Source organism: Mangifera indica, chromosome 2 (assembly GCF_011075055.1).
Source record: "Mangifera indica cultivar Alphonso chromosome 2, CATAS_Mindica_2.1, whole genome shotgun sequence".
NCBI classification, from domain to species: Eukaryota; Viridiplantae; Streptophyta; class Magnoliopsida; order Sapindales; family Anacardiaceae; genus Mangifera; species Mangifera indica.
The window spans coordinates 8,115,407-8,128,519 of record NC_058138.1 but is presented as its reverse complement, the minus strand read 5'-3'; the positions used below and the strand labels follow the sequence as shown (position 1 = coordinate 8,128,519).

General features: G+C 31.1%; 1 pseudogene; it reads right to left on the bottom strand.

Annotated features, from left to right (window-relative positions):
• Nucleotides 1-425: 425 nt before the first annotated feature.
• On the bottom strand, nucleotides 426-5,224 carry LOC123209093 (annotated as a pseudogene).
• Between the last annotated feature and the right edge of the window lie 7,889 nt (nucleotides 5,225-13,113).

The window sequence follows — 13,113 nt, the reverse complement described above, 5'->3', positions numbered from 1 at the left end:
GGTTGCGAAGCGTGGTGGTATGTTAGGATCCCAAGTGTAGGGTATGAGACTTGAATCTCATATTGGAAGTATGGACAACTAGTGTGGGATTTATATGGTCTTGGGTTCTCTCATCTCAATAGCTAGTTTTTGATATGTGATTCTTCTAAGGTTCATATTACACAGCAAAAAGTAGAATGAGCTGATGGAAGAACCTAAATCATACCAATCAATTAAATATCAGAACCTCAGCCACCAGAAAATGAGAAACGTTCTGCAGCAGCCACTTTTAAATGATCTGCAAAGTGAATTTAAGCATATTGTTGAGGAATTCATATCTAAGTACATAATCCTTTTATTTTACTTTGCTACAGAAAATTAACAAAGCTAATCCTGGAAATTCCGTATGCTGTCATTTTGGAAATTGCTTGATGTTAAGCTTTAGATATTAGGGCACCGATTGATGATCGATAGATGATATAACATAATGAATCAATAAATAAGATATAAAAAGGATACAATGCACTAGTAAACACACCCATTGTAATTGAAACTCACCTCTTGGCCTCAGGACTGTATCCAATGCAATAGTAAGGCATGTCCATGTCACAGATTCAATTACTGAACGAGGAATTTTCAAAATAGTGGCTGGAATTGCATATGCCCAAGCAGGGTAAAAGCACAACTCTTTCGGTTTAAAGAGACAACTCTGGAATACCATCAACGAGAAGTATCATGAGTCCAAAGAACAGGGCACCCATGTAGTAAATTTTGCATGAAGAACATCAATTTCCATCTGAGTCTGCAAAAGGACAGTCACCATGATGGTTGCAATGATAACAATCTGTGACAAGAAATTCCTTTACATGTTTCAGATTATCCATGCCTTTGCACATGTAATTACAAAAATATAACATAACTGAAAATTAATAATTATAATAATAACCTGGGTTGTTTTGAACACATAGATAACAGAATTTCTCTTCAAGAGAAGATATTGCCTTGACATGCAAGCTCTAAGGAGTTGCCACTTAGGAAGAGGATACACATTGAAGGAAAGAGAATCCTTGTAGCTTTTGGATCTATCATATGACACCGAGAGATCCTCATCAAGCTTATTGCCAAGAGGAGATCCTTGAATTTTTGACAGAACATATCTACTTAAACATAATTGTAAGGAGCTTCAGTGTGGTACCAGTATTGCATTTGATCTTTTCAAGATATCACCTGCCGAAAAAAGAATAAAAAATAAAAGTTGAAGTAATAATATTTAAGCATGAAAAATAAATTGTTATAAGCTCTAATTCACTAACCTCCTGAAGAAAGTCAGCTACACCATTTCTTTGAGGACACCCAAATCCACAGTTTTCAAAAAATTCTACAACTTGATTGCGTGGTCCCTGATACACAACCCTTCCTTCTGCCATCAAAATGATGTCATCAAAGAGTTCAAATGCTTCTGCAGCTGGCTGAAGGAGCGAAATCAATATGGTAGCGTCCGTGATATGCACCAGCTGCTGTAGACAACAAACAATCTGATATGCAGGTGAACTGTCTAAACCATTTGATATTTCATCCATAAATAAGGCTTTGGTAGGACCAACAACCATCTCTCCTGCATATTTTAATGAAAAATTAATCCTATAAGATTTATAATAGAATGCATCTAATCCTTAGAATAATCTATTCCACAAACATTACTACCAAGTGGAGCAGATACATTTTTGAAAAAGTTACCTTTAGTCAGTCTCCTTTTTTGACCTCCAGAGATGCCTCTTCTCATCTCATCTCTCACCATTGTGCCAGCACAGATATCAAGTCCAAGGACCTGGGAAGTCACCAAGACAGTAAACATTTTAACTTAAAGCATTTGAAATATACAAATCAACCGAAAAAAATTGCCTGTTATAACAACCTTTGTCATGAACATTTCATACAAGTACCGACATACAGAACAAAACATCAGATTTAAACTAGAAAAATATGTTGAACATACCTTCATGTAAGTATCTATATCTGGAACCAGTACAATTCCTCCCTCCTCTCTTTTATTGACCTCCATCATCATATCTGCACAGGCAAGTAAAAAAAAAATAGTACTGTACCTATCAACTACTTGTAGGAATTGATAAGGTAGCTATGACTAATACATCATTGAATTAAATTTAAGGAAGCCTACTTCCTCGGTTTCCAACACCAAGACATCGAGCAGAAAAATCAAGTGTTTCCCTCACAGTCATTTCTGCTATATGTAGATCTTCTTGGCTTATATAAGCTGCCGTTTTCTGGGGAACAAACTCGTCCAACTGGTAATCATTGAACCTTCTGTCGCCTTTGAAGAAAACAGAACTAAAACTGAGTACATAAGGACATTGAACTTAGATAGCACGCAATAGAGAAGAAAATTAGCTGAAGATATTATTTATTTGCTTTCATCTTGTATCAAGCCAAAAGCCTAAAAGTAATTGAACATATGGCCGCAAATAGACTTGATCGTTTTTGAAAATGTAACAAGGTAATATAAAACATTGGGCTAGATTCTCTCTCTGATATGAGGCAGAGTTACCTTTGGTTTTGTGCAGCAGTATATAACTGTGCAGTACAAGAGTGAGATATAATCGAATACTAAAATTAGGAAACCTATCAAAGATGTGCAGTTGTGATGCTTCAAGCTTTCCTTTCATGATTCTATCAAGTTTGAGCAAGTTAGACATTTAGTTATAGATTTATTCAGATGAATGACAGTCAAGATGGTAACATTCCAAATGAAATTCTGAGACCTTTAGATATTTGTCAAGAGTTCCAGAGAGAGCCTTTAAAAGGGTGGTCTTCCCGCAAGCTGGGGGCCCAAGCAGAAGAGTCATCCTACAATAATTCAAGCATATTTAAGTACACATTTGGTTTCATATCCATGGCGGCCTTTCAAATTTTCCTTTAAAAAAATTCTACCGGCAAAGAGGTTTTCCTCAACACCTTCTGAAGCCAAACAAAATTCAGTCTGTTCACTGATAGAGCATCTCAAAGTGGATCCTTTCCTAGTTATCTATCAATTTAACTAAAAAAGTCATGTGCAACAACAAATTGTTAAATTTTCATGTACAGACTGACTGACTAGAAGCCTCCGCATAGTTGATTTCACAAGTTGCTAAGGAACTTAAATATAAGAGATTTCAGTTAAATTATGCTCAGATTCCACCAAGAGGATATAAAACACATAGTTAAGTGCCCAGCTCACATCACATAAAGAGGGCAATTAAAATATTAGAAAAAATGTAAATATATAAACCTCCATACTGCATGACAGTGTGATCCATACATACTGGCTCTGATAAAAGAAAATTCCTTATGAAACTTTTTGAAGGCTGCCTATGCTTAAATATATGAATTATTCTTTAGATAATAAATTAGATTCCTACAAACAAGTTCAATCACAAAAGGTCTTCAAAAGTCAGGAAGCACATGTTAGAATTAGAAAGGTTAATTTATCCTTTGTAAGTAAGTAACATCAATTTATAACAATCCATTGGAAGTCCACAATGACAATTCAGCTATATAATGGCTAATCAGTATGGTTGACCCAGAGGGGATTATGTCAATTCATTAATGGAGTTAATTTTACAAATAATAAGTTTTTCATATTACCTTCTAGGCTTAACGATGCCACTTATATCATTAACGATGGTTATCCTAGCTTGATTTTGACTTTGAACCTATAAGCTTCGGGATGACCTGCAAAACAAGGTTCAGTTTCAACAAAATCATTCAAAACTGCAAGTAAGTTGTATCTTAAAGAACTGTCAACAATGAAAATCTAAGACAAGGTCTAATTAAAGCTCTCTGTTTTAAATTTACACATCAATTACAGCCAGATAAGCATTGTTACGGATTCAATTTACAGCTCCAAATTAAATGAAGATACTTACCTAAAGCAAATGTTTAATAGATTTCAATAGAGTTGGGATGTGCTTTGCATGAACAATCTCACAATCAGCTGCCACACTCAGATTCTTATATCTCACCTCTATAGTTGGCAACTCCAAACCAACTCTACAAATTTGAAACAAGATAAACCAGTAATTGTTAAATGCATGACAGACAACTACTGCACTCTAAGTCCATTCAAACTTAGAAAAAGAAACTATATGACATTATCGATCTTAACATTGAAATATAAAGTAAAACCAATATGAACAAAGCAGACTAGCACTAGCTTTATAAGTACTTTAATTAATTAGCCTCATTTTAAGTTAATTACATTTACTCAATTAGATGCTGAGTTTATATATGAAAAGGCAAGCCACTTATTCGACATATCAAAAACTGAGCTTCCAGTAAGAATATAATTAAAGTTAAAAACTTTCCAGCAAGTCAAACTAATTAAAGCATAAGTATTTCAATTAACTTATAAATACGTCAACCAAGTAGATTTCTTCCAAAAGTGAACTACATTTGTTCACATTTAGTTAATTTTTAGTAAGACCACAATAATAATTTGAGCTTTCAGTAAGCATATTAAGTAAAGTTACAAACTTGCTGGGAACCCAAAATAGTTCTAACAGAAGTACTTCAATTAAATACATTCCTTTCAAGAGCTAAAACCTCATAAGACCACCATAAAAAAACCAATATTTCAACAAGCACGTTAACAAAGACACAAACGTGGCAACAACCCAGATCACAGGGCTCCAAACTGATAACATACACAAACACTTACAGCTCAATTCTTTCTCTGATCTTCCTCAACAACTTCAAATTATCATGCCCAATATGCTTAATAAGCTTCTCAATAAATGCACGCCTCTCAGCCGGACCAAAAATAGTAACATTAATCACCCTCTTCCCTCCACCATCCACAACCTTCCCTTCTCCCTCCATATCGAACAAACACCCTTGAGCCAGTCAAAAGTCTATCAATCCATCAATGGCAGCCCATTTCCGAGCAATTTCAACTTCAGAAACGAGCTCCTCATCGTCATCCTTCCCGGTACCTCTTTGACTTGAAGATGTCTTACGCCTCAGAGAAGACTTTAAGCTACTTCCGAGCTCAGTCAGGCCGATTCGCACTGACTTTATGTCGTCTGTTCCGACGAACTGCGCCATTTTTTGGGCTTTTTTGCGATAGTTGTAAAGCTGTGAAAGGTTGGCGGTTTGGAACTTTATCCTCTGGCTTCTGTTCTTTCAATTATTTGTAGTGATAACGGTGATGGAAAAGGGGAGGATAGAAACTTTTTTTTTTTTTTTTTAAATAAATTTTTCTAATCTATTTTTGCTTTTAAAATTACAAGTGGTTGGGATGAATTACGAATTTTAAAAATATATCATTTAATAGCTTAACAAATGACAATGTCACTCACAATGAACTGAACAAAATATAATATTTTAAAAATAATTAAAATTTATATGTTTTAAAGGGTTTTAATGATAAATTTTTAAATTAATAGGATATATTAATAATTTTATATTTATATGAAGTGTTAATAGTAGATTCGTATTTTCAATAAAAGAGTAAAATAGTCCTTTCTAAAAAAATCAGACATAATTTATTAATAGAATTGGATTATGGGAGAAAATTTGGCTTCCTAAAACTTCATGGACAGGAAATTGCCATAGATTTGTGATTTGGCCATAATTTTGTTAATGCGCAAACCTACCAACATGTGAAAGAAAATGAAAGAAGATAGCACTTAATTTTGGATAAGTGCTTTCCTGGTAGAGCCATCTGGTAATAATTCAAGCACATTTTTTTTTTAGTAAACCTTTCGTATGATAATCCAAAAACTTTCTAAAATTTTCTCAGTAGGAACGTCGGCCAAAGTTCGCCACCTCCATCGTATTGGATCTCATTGTTGGCTTATCTTCTCCTGTTGATTTGTTCCCACCCACCAATGACAGGTATTTCCTTCAACGAAGATGAAATTGTCTTCGTCAGAGTGTTTTTGTCTCAACAAAGAAAAAATCGTCTTTGTTCGAGACAAAGACAGCCTCAAACAGAGATGTCATCTTTGTCAAAGTGTCTTCGTCTAAGGTCTCAAATGAAGACAATGTCTTCATCTAAGATCGTCTTCATCTCTGACAAAGATAAAATCATTTTCTTTCGAGACAAAGACACTCTTGCGAAGACGATTTCATCTTCGTCAAAGTTAATGGCTTTAATCAGTGGGTGGGAACAAGTCAACATGGAGAGATAAAGTGGGTGGGAGGACAAATGCAGGCAATGGTTTCAAAACCCTGGGAGTGAAATTTCTACTTTTTAAACTTTAAGTAGGAGTAAACTATTAGATTTGCAAATTGAGGGGGAGAAAATGTGATAAAACTTTAGTTTTTAAAATTATTTTGTTAAATGATAGTTTTATTTTTAACTTTAACTGAGAATTTTAACAAAATTTTATTCATAGGTGGGTGTTTGGATTTTTAAAAATTAGAATAGGTCACTTTGGGGTGTCACTATAGTCTTTTTAAAAAAAAAAAAAATCTCTCACTTAAAAGAACATAATTCACTAATTGACTTTTTTTTTCATCTCATCTTTTTTAATGTAACAATAAGTTAGATTAAATAAATTATTATAATGAATTTGAATTTTGAATATAACTAACAAAATTATTACAAGGGATATTGAAATTTTTCCCAAAAAATCAACCTCATATACAAAATTATCACACATATAAATGGTTAAACTTTTTTACCTCGAATTGAACTGCTGCTGTTGGTGGTACTGTTCACGTGTGAACTTTAGCCTCGGTACTGTTTAATTGCACAAAAACTTCTACATTGCTGTCATATCATGTGAGTATCTTTTTTTGTCCGTGCAAAAATATTAATAACGAACTCAAATCCTAGATTGTTGATTGTTGATAGTTAGATTTAGGGTTTGCTGAGTCATAATAAAAAGTTTTTAGTTAAAAACTCAAATTTTAAATTTTGTATCTGTGAAAGAACAAGTTGGTGATCTTATCAACCCTATTTTTACCCAAAGTTAAAGGTAAGGGTAATTTAGGTGTTATACTATCTTTGTGATATAAATGTTTAATATCCAAAAAGTGTGATAGATTTATATAAACGGGCTCATTTAAAAGTAAAAGTTTCAATATCTCTTATAACAATAATCTTTCATAATAAATTTGAATTTTGAATATAACTAATAAGATTATAGCAATCATCAATCGTCTTTTAAAAAATGAATATTTTCTTGGAGAAAAGGGAGGAGTAGCATTAAGCATAAGAACATACACTATAATTATGATTTGATAATTTTCATCTTTGACAATTTTCATCATAAATTAGGTAATAAGTCTTTCATTAATTCCAGCAATTCTCTTCAAGACTCTCATCGTTCTTTGAATACTTTATTGTACATTCCATACACATACTCATCTACACAATTTCATCGTAAGTTAGGTGTTAAAACTTTCTTGTACATCCCATACACATACTTTATTTGTAGGTTATAATACGTTAAAAAATTATCTTGTGTCCAACTCTTTATTTATATTTATTCTATATTATTGTAGTAGATATCAAGATTCAATATCAGATCTTTAATACTGCTATCATATCTTACCTTATGCAAAAATTTTATATACCTCTTTGGTAGATGAATCAAAATGCTTACTTTTTATTTTATTTTTAAATATCTAAAAATATGTTAGATATACTATTTAAAGTCTAATTATGAATCCGAAAACAAAGAAAATGATATTTTAGCCTATTGATTTTCACTAATTTTTAGAAATGAATAAATTGACAAAGATACAATCTAGAAGACATATGTTTATATCTCTATATAATGGCTAAACTGATAGTTTGTATTATAGAGTTATGTTTGTATTGTATTAATTCGAGTTTTGAGTTAAAGAATCTTATTCTTAACTTCATTTAAATTAAAATTGTATCAAAATATTTTAACCTTAATTTAACCTAACCCTAATTTAGGTTGACCGGACATAACCAAGATTGGCAAAAAATTGTTTACTATATTCATCTTTTGCAAGTGTTTTTAGCATTTTAATTCTTTATTTGATTATCCTAACCTACTATTTACAAAACATATAATATAACACTTTGTTTTTTTATAAATAGTCTAAAAAATTACATAACAAGATCTTTCAAACACGTTAATAATCTTAGTAATTAAATCTCATTTTCACTACCAAAAAATAAAAATAAATTTTTTTTAAAAAAATCAAGAACAATCAGAGTAATTACTACTATATAGAGATACAACCATATGCAATATGTTAAGATTTCAATTGTTGTAATCAATATTTGTCCTTCAACATTTTTTTAATTTGTCTATATCAAATTATACTATAGTAACATTTTTTTAAACATTTGGATCAATTCAAATAATTTTTGTGTCAACTCAAACACGATTTGATTTAGTTTTGATTTGTTTGAGGTTGACTCAAGTTAAATTTCTTGTTAAAAAATTAATTTTAACCCAATGTTTTTTGTCATATTGAGTTAATATGTTGTATTGAAAATTGTTAGCGCCAATAATGATAAATACACATTGAAGCACAAAAAAATACTTCAGTCTCAAAAGTACAAAAGCTATCACATGCACCCTTTATCGTTAGTTTTTCAATAAAATTATATGTACATAATTTTAAATATATAATTAAATATACAGATGATGTGTCATCATATAATTGAGTGATTTTTAATTAAAAATAAGATAATAATTTATTATATGATAATATATTATCTATATATTTAATTATATATTCAAAAGTATGTGTGATGGAGGCATCGTAGGAGTATCGAGCCATCAAAAAGAGTCACTACACATTTTGGTTGGGCCAATTACGAGGAGCAAAGCTAAGAAGATGCAACAAGCCTTAGTTGGGCTTGCGGAGGGCTTAAAGACTAAAACTAGTTCACTCAAGGATGATTGGATGCTTGAAGGAGCCAACAGAGAAGTTAACTTGATTCAAGCCCAAGCCTATACATAGATAGACTTTAAATGGCTATAACTTTTGAAGTGAAAGGAGTTACGGGACTTATAATATATCAACGTAAAGCTCATTTTGAGCTCTATAACAACAACCTACTCTTCCCATTGTGCCCAATTTGGAGGCCCAAACCATTTCAGTGTGTATTATGCAGTCTTTGTTTTATCAAATTTAGGATTTTCGGTTTTTATGATTTTGATCTTGTTTATGACTGAGCTAGACTTTATTGAGTCCAATTGATATATTTTCTTTTAATTTAACTAGTGTTTTGGATAGTTAATTAGGTAATGGGCTTGGAAAGTTTGGACGCCCATTGGGTCATGGGTAGTTTAGGGTTAAGTTGACATTGTACTATAAAAACTAAATTTTTCATGATGAATAGATCTTTTGGCAATAGATTGCTTACTGTTGAGTTTACAATCTTTGAACTTATCAGTATTCATCTCGTGGCATTCACCATTAATGATACCAAAGTTCATTCGATTCTATATCGATTCGGGTCAAGGTTTAATTACGTGACAAAACCAATTCAATCCTAGGAAAATATCTTTTTGAGTGTTGGGTCTTGCATCAAATCGTCAAGATACGCATCAAGATACACATAACATTGATCTTAGTATTTGGTTTTAAATTAGCAGAAATAAAGAGCAAATATGAGATAATTGTAAAATAATTTGTTTACACAGGTAAATATGCGTCGCAAAATGTAGAACGCTTACATTAGAAAGCACCACATATACTAATGGACACGGACCAATATATCATGACATTTCGAGGACTATTTGTGAATTCACATAGTAGTTCCCTTAGAATTTTATTTGTGTTCCAACGGTTAATTCAAAGTTCGATTCAGTAATTTTATTTTCTTTCCAAAAGATATAGTGGTCTAATTCATTGACACGTACGATACTTTACATGTACTTTTAAAGTTGATTCTTAAGCTGTAAAATCATATTTTAGGAGCTAAATGTCATTTTATTGGTCAAACCTAGTCTTCCTTTATATTTAACACCAAAGACTAAGGTTATAACCAAGACGAATTGCTTGCAAGTGTTTTACAATATGGTTCCTCTTGAATTGAGCTCAAATTTGAGTTGTCCGATTTTTGAGATAAATTCAAGTTTGATTTAATTGATTTCATGAGTTCATAAACTTACAGTATAGTTCGAATAAAATAGATAAACTCTTAAAAGTTTCAAATATTATAATTATATATTTAAAATCGTATTTCTTACTTTTCAATATAGATATAATTGATAAATGTATAAGTTATAAAATTTAAATTTAATTTTTTTTTTAAATTAAAGAGTTAAAATTAATTTGTTAGGTTAAACTTAAGTCAGTCGTTATTGTCTTAAGCTTGAACTCGAACTCTCTAAATATATTATCGAGTTGAAGGCTTACTTAGCTTGATTCGATTCAACTCAGTGACACTTACCACAAAATTATGTGGTAGTTTATCTTCAATTACACCCTTACCACAAAATTACAGGTTGTATGTGGTAGTTTATGATCTTTGGGGGGTATAATGGTCACATTTTGATGTTTCAAGGGTGTGCTTGTTTAAAATTTATGAAACTGCCTTATATGGAAATGTTATGATACCTTGCCGGCTTTTTCTTTCTTTCTTTCTTTCTTTTTTTTTTTTTTTTTTTTTTTGAGTAGGTATGATACCTTGTGTTTGTGCTTGCCTATTATGACATTTCAAAGACAGAATGTCAAAATCTTTGTTTTTGTCTTTGTCTAAGATGGAGATGACAGTCTTTGTCTCTAACAAAGACAAAATCAGAGCAAAGAGAGACGATCAGCTGAGAAAGAAAAAAGAGGGAAGGGCGGCCAACGAGTGAAAAGAGTGAGTCATTGGAGGAGAAAAAACCTAGGTGAAAATAGCCAATTTTTAAACTTTGAAGGAAATTTTAAGGGGAAATTTGAGAAATTTTCAAATTGAGAGGATAAAATATGATAAAAGTTTTGTAATTTAAATTTTTTGTTAAATAATAATTTTACCCCTAATGTTAACTAAAACTTTTTAAAGAAATTTTTTCTTGAATGGATGTTTAAATTTTTTAAAATTAGAAGGTAAGACTTTAGAATTTCACTATACCTTGGATGGAAACAAGTCTTTTGGACTATTATTATTAGTATTTTAATTTTATTAATTTGACCTTTTTTAACAGTCAAATGTCTTACCTATTTTATAATTAATTTAACAAATTATAACATGAAGATTATATTCTAATTGAACTTATTTGAATCCAAAATAAGTTTAGTTTAAACAAATTTGAATTCAAGTGCCAGTGCCAGGGAAAAAACTGAACACAATTCATAAATTAGGTACATTTTTTGGGTTGATTGTTTATTAATGAGAGCAACAACTAATATTTTTTTCTAGAGATTTGGCAATAATTTAGGGAGGATCGTTCTTGTGAATTGATAACGTCTGATCAGGGAGGATTGTTCTTGTGAAACTGATAACAACTCAAGGAGGGTGATTTGAGGAGTGATCACATTTAAATTAATAGAAATTTCTATTTTATAGACTCTCCAATCTAATCTCGAAAATTTTCAAATAGAAAGACTTATAATCGAATAAACCTTCATTATGCTTTTTGTTATTTGAACAGTAAATATAAAAATAGATGTGACATAGTTGTATAAGATAAACTATAAATTTCAGATGCTAATAAAGATTAGAAATGCATGCTTTCAATATTTCAATAACAAAAGTAAGCACATACTAGAACAGTCATACCCAGCTCGATGTGTAAACTCACAATGTAGTTTACACGCCTCGAAGTCTTCATGCTCATCCGAAACTTTGGCCTCTAACATCCCACACGCCATCCACAAAACGATTGAATAAAGCAAGCACAAAAGAAATGCCCTACGAGGACTTGTTTGGTAACCCATCATCTTGAATTTTGTATGTTAATTACTTGCTGTAAAGGGAAATAATTTATACAAGTTAATGTTGAATGCAAAGCTGTTTACTTGCCTTAATTTGTTGGGATTAGCTTTTGTAACAATATTCTTTTTCTATAAATAAGCTTTTTTAATCTTAAAATTTATTGGTTTGAAATTAAAATTTTGTTCTACTTCAACTAATTATAACAATAATTAGACAAGTGTTCAAACAAGTATTGGTATTTAAAATTAGGTTCAGTTTTGCCATGACCATTTGTTGTTGTAACTTAAATACAATACTTCTTAATCACAATATACTTAATTAAGGGTAATATTATGAGTACAAATTAATTCTTTTACTTAAAAAGTGGTAAAATCGTTTTTGTTCGATAAAATATAATTTAATTCTTTTAACCAAAAAAAATGGAATATTTAGCTTTCTCAATAAAAAAAAATTATGTAATACCAACAACTTTTTATCCCCAATAAAATTAATAATAAACAAGATAAATTCATTTACTTATTTCTTAGGGAAATTAAAGTAAATGACCTAAATATCAAGGGTTTAAGAAAAATGTCCCATTTTATTAGACTTAACAAAAATACCCACTTTCTCTGAAATTATCAAAATGACCCCATATATAAACCCAAAAAAAATCAAATTCTCAACCAAATTTTTTCCATGGCATTGTGCAAAAGAATTCTTTTTCCACGGCTCTCCCACAACAAAGCAATTTTGACATTTTGACTGAATTTTTGATGATTTTCGGTGACAAAAATGACTTAGAATGTAAGTAAATCATTCCTTATCTTATTTGAACCATATTTATGTTTATATTTGATAGATTAGAGTAACATTTAGGGCATTTTCAGCCTAGGGTTTTGTGATTTGAACAATTGACTTTGTTGCTTGAATTTTGGTTGTTTTGGATGAATTAGTTTAGGGTTATTGTGTTTAACTTAGTGTACAAACGTTTTTTATTGAAATGGTAGCCAGAAATTGTTATTTTGGTCGAAAAATCAACCAATTTTCAAATTGGAATTCAACCCAACGGATTTTTACAAACTCGGGGATTCCTAGGTTTGAGAAATATCCCTCAGGTTGAATCAATAACATAGGGGAGGGGGCAAATGCGAGTTTTTAAACAATAGGTACGTTGGAGGATATCCAGAGGAACCAAGGGGAGGGAGAATATTGCAAGTTTTGAAACTTTTCCCATGACACGACACATGGGAACCATGTAGGAAGGGGGAAATGTTGATTTTTTAAATAGTTAG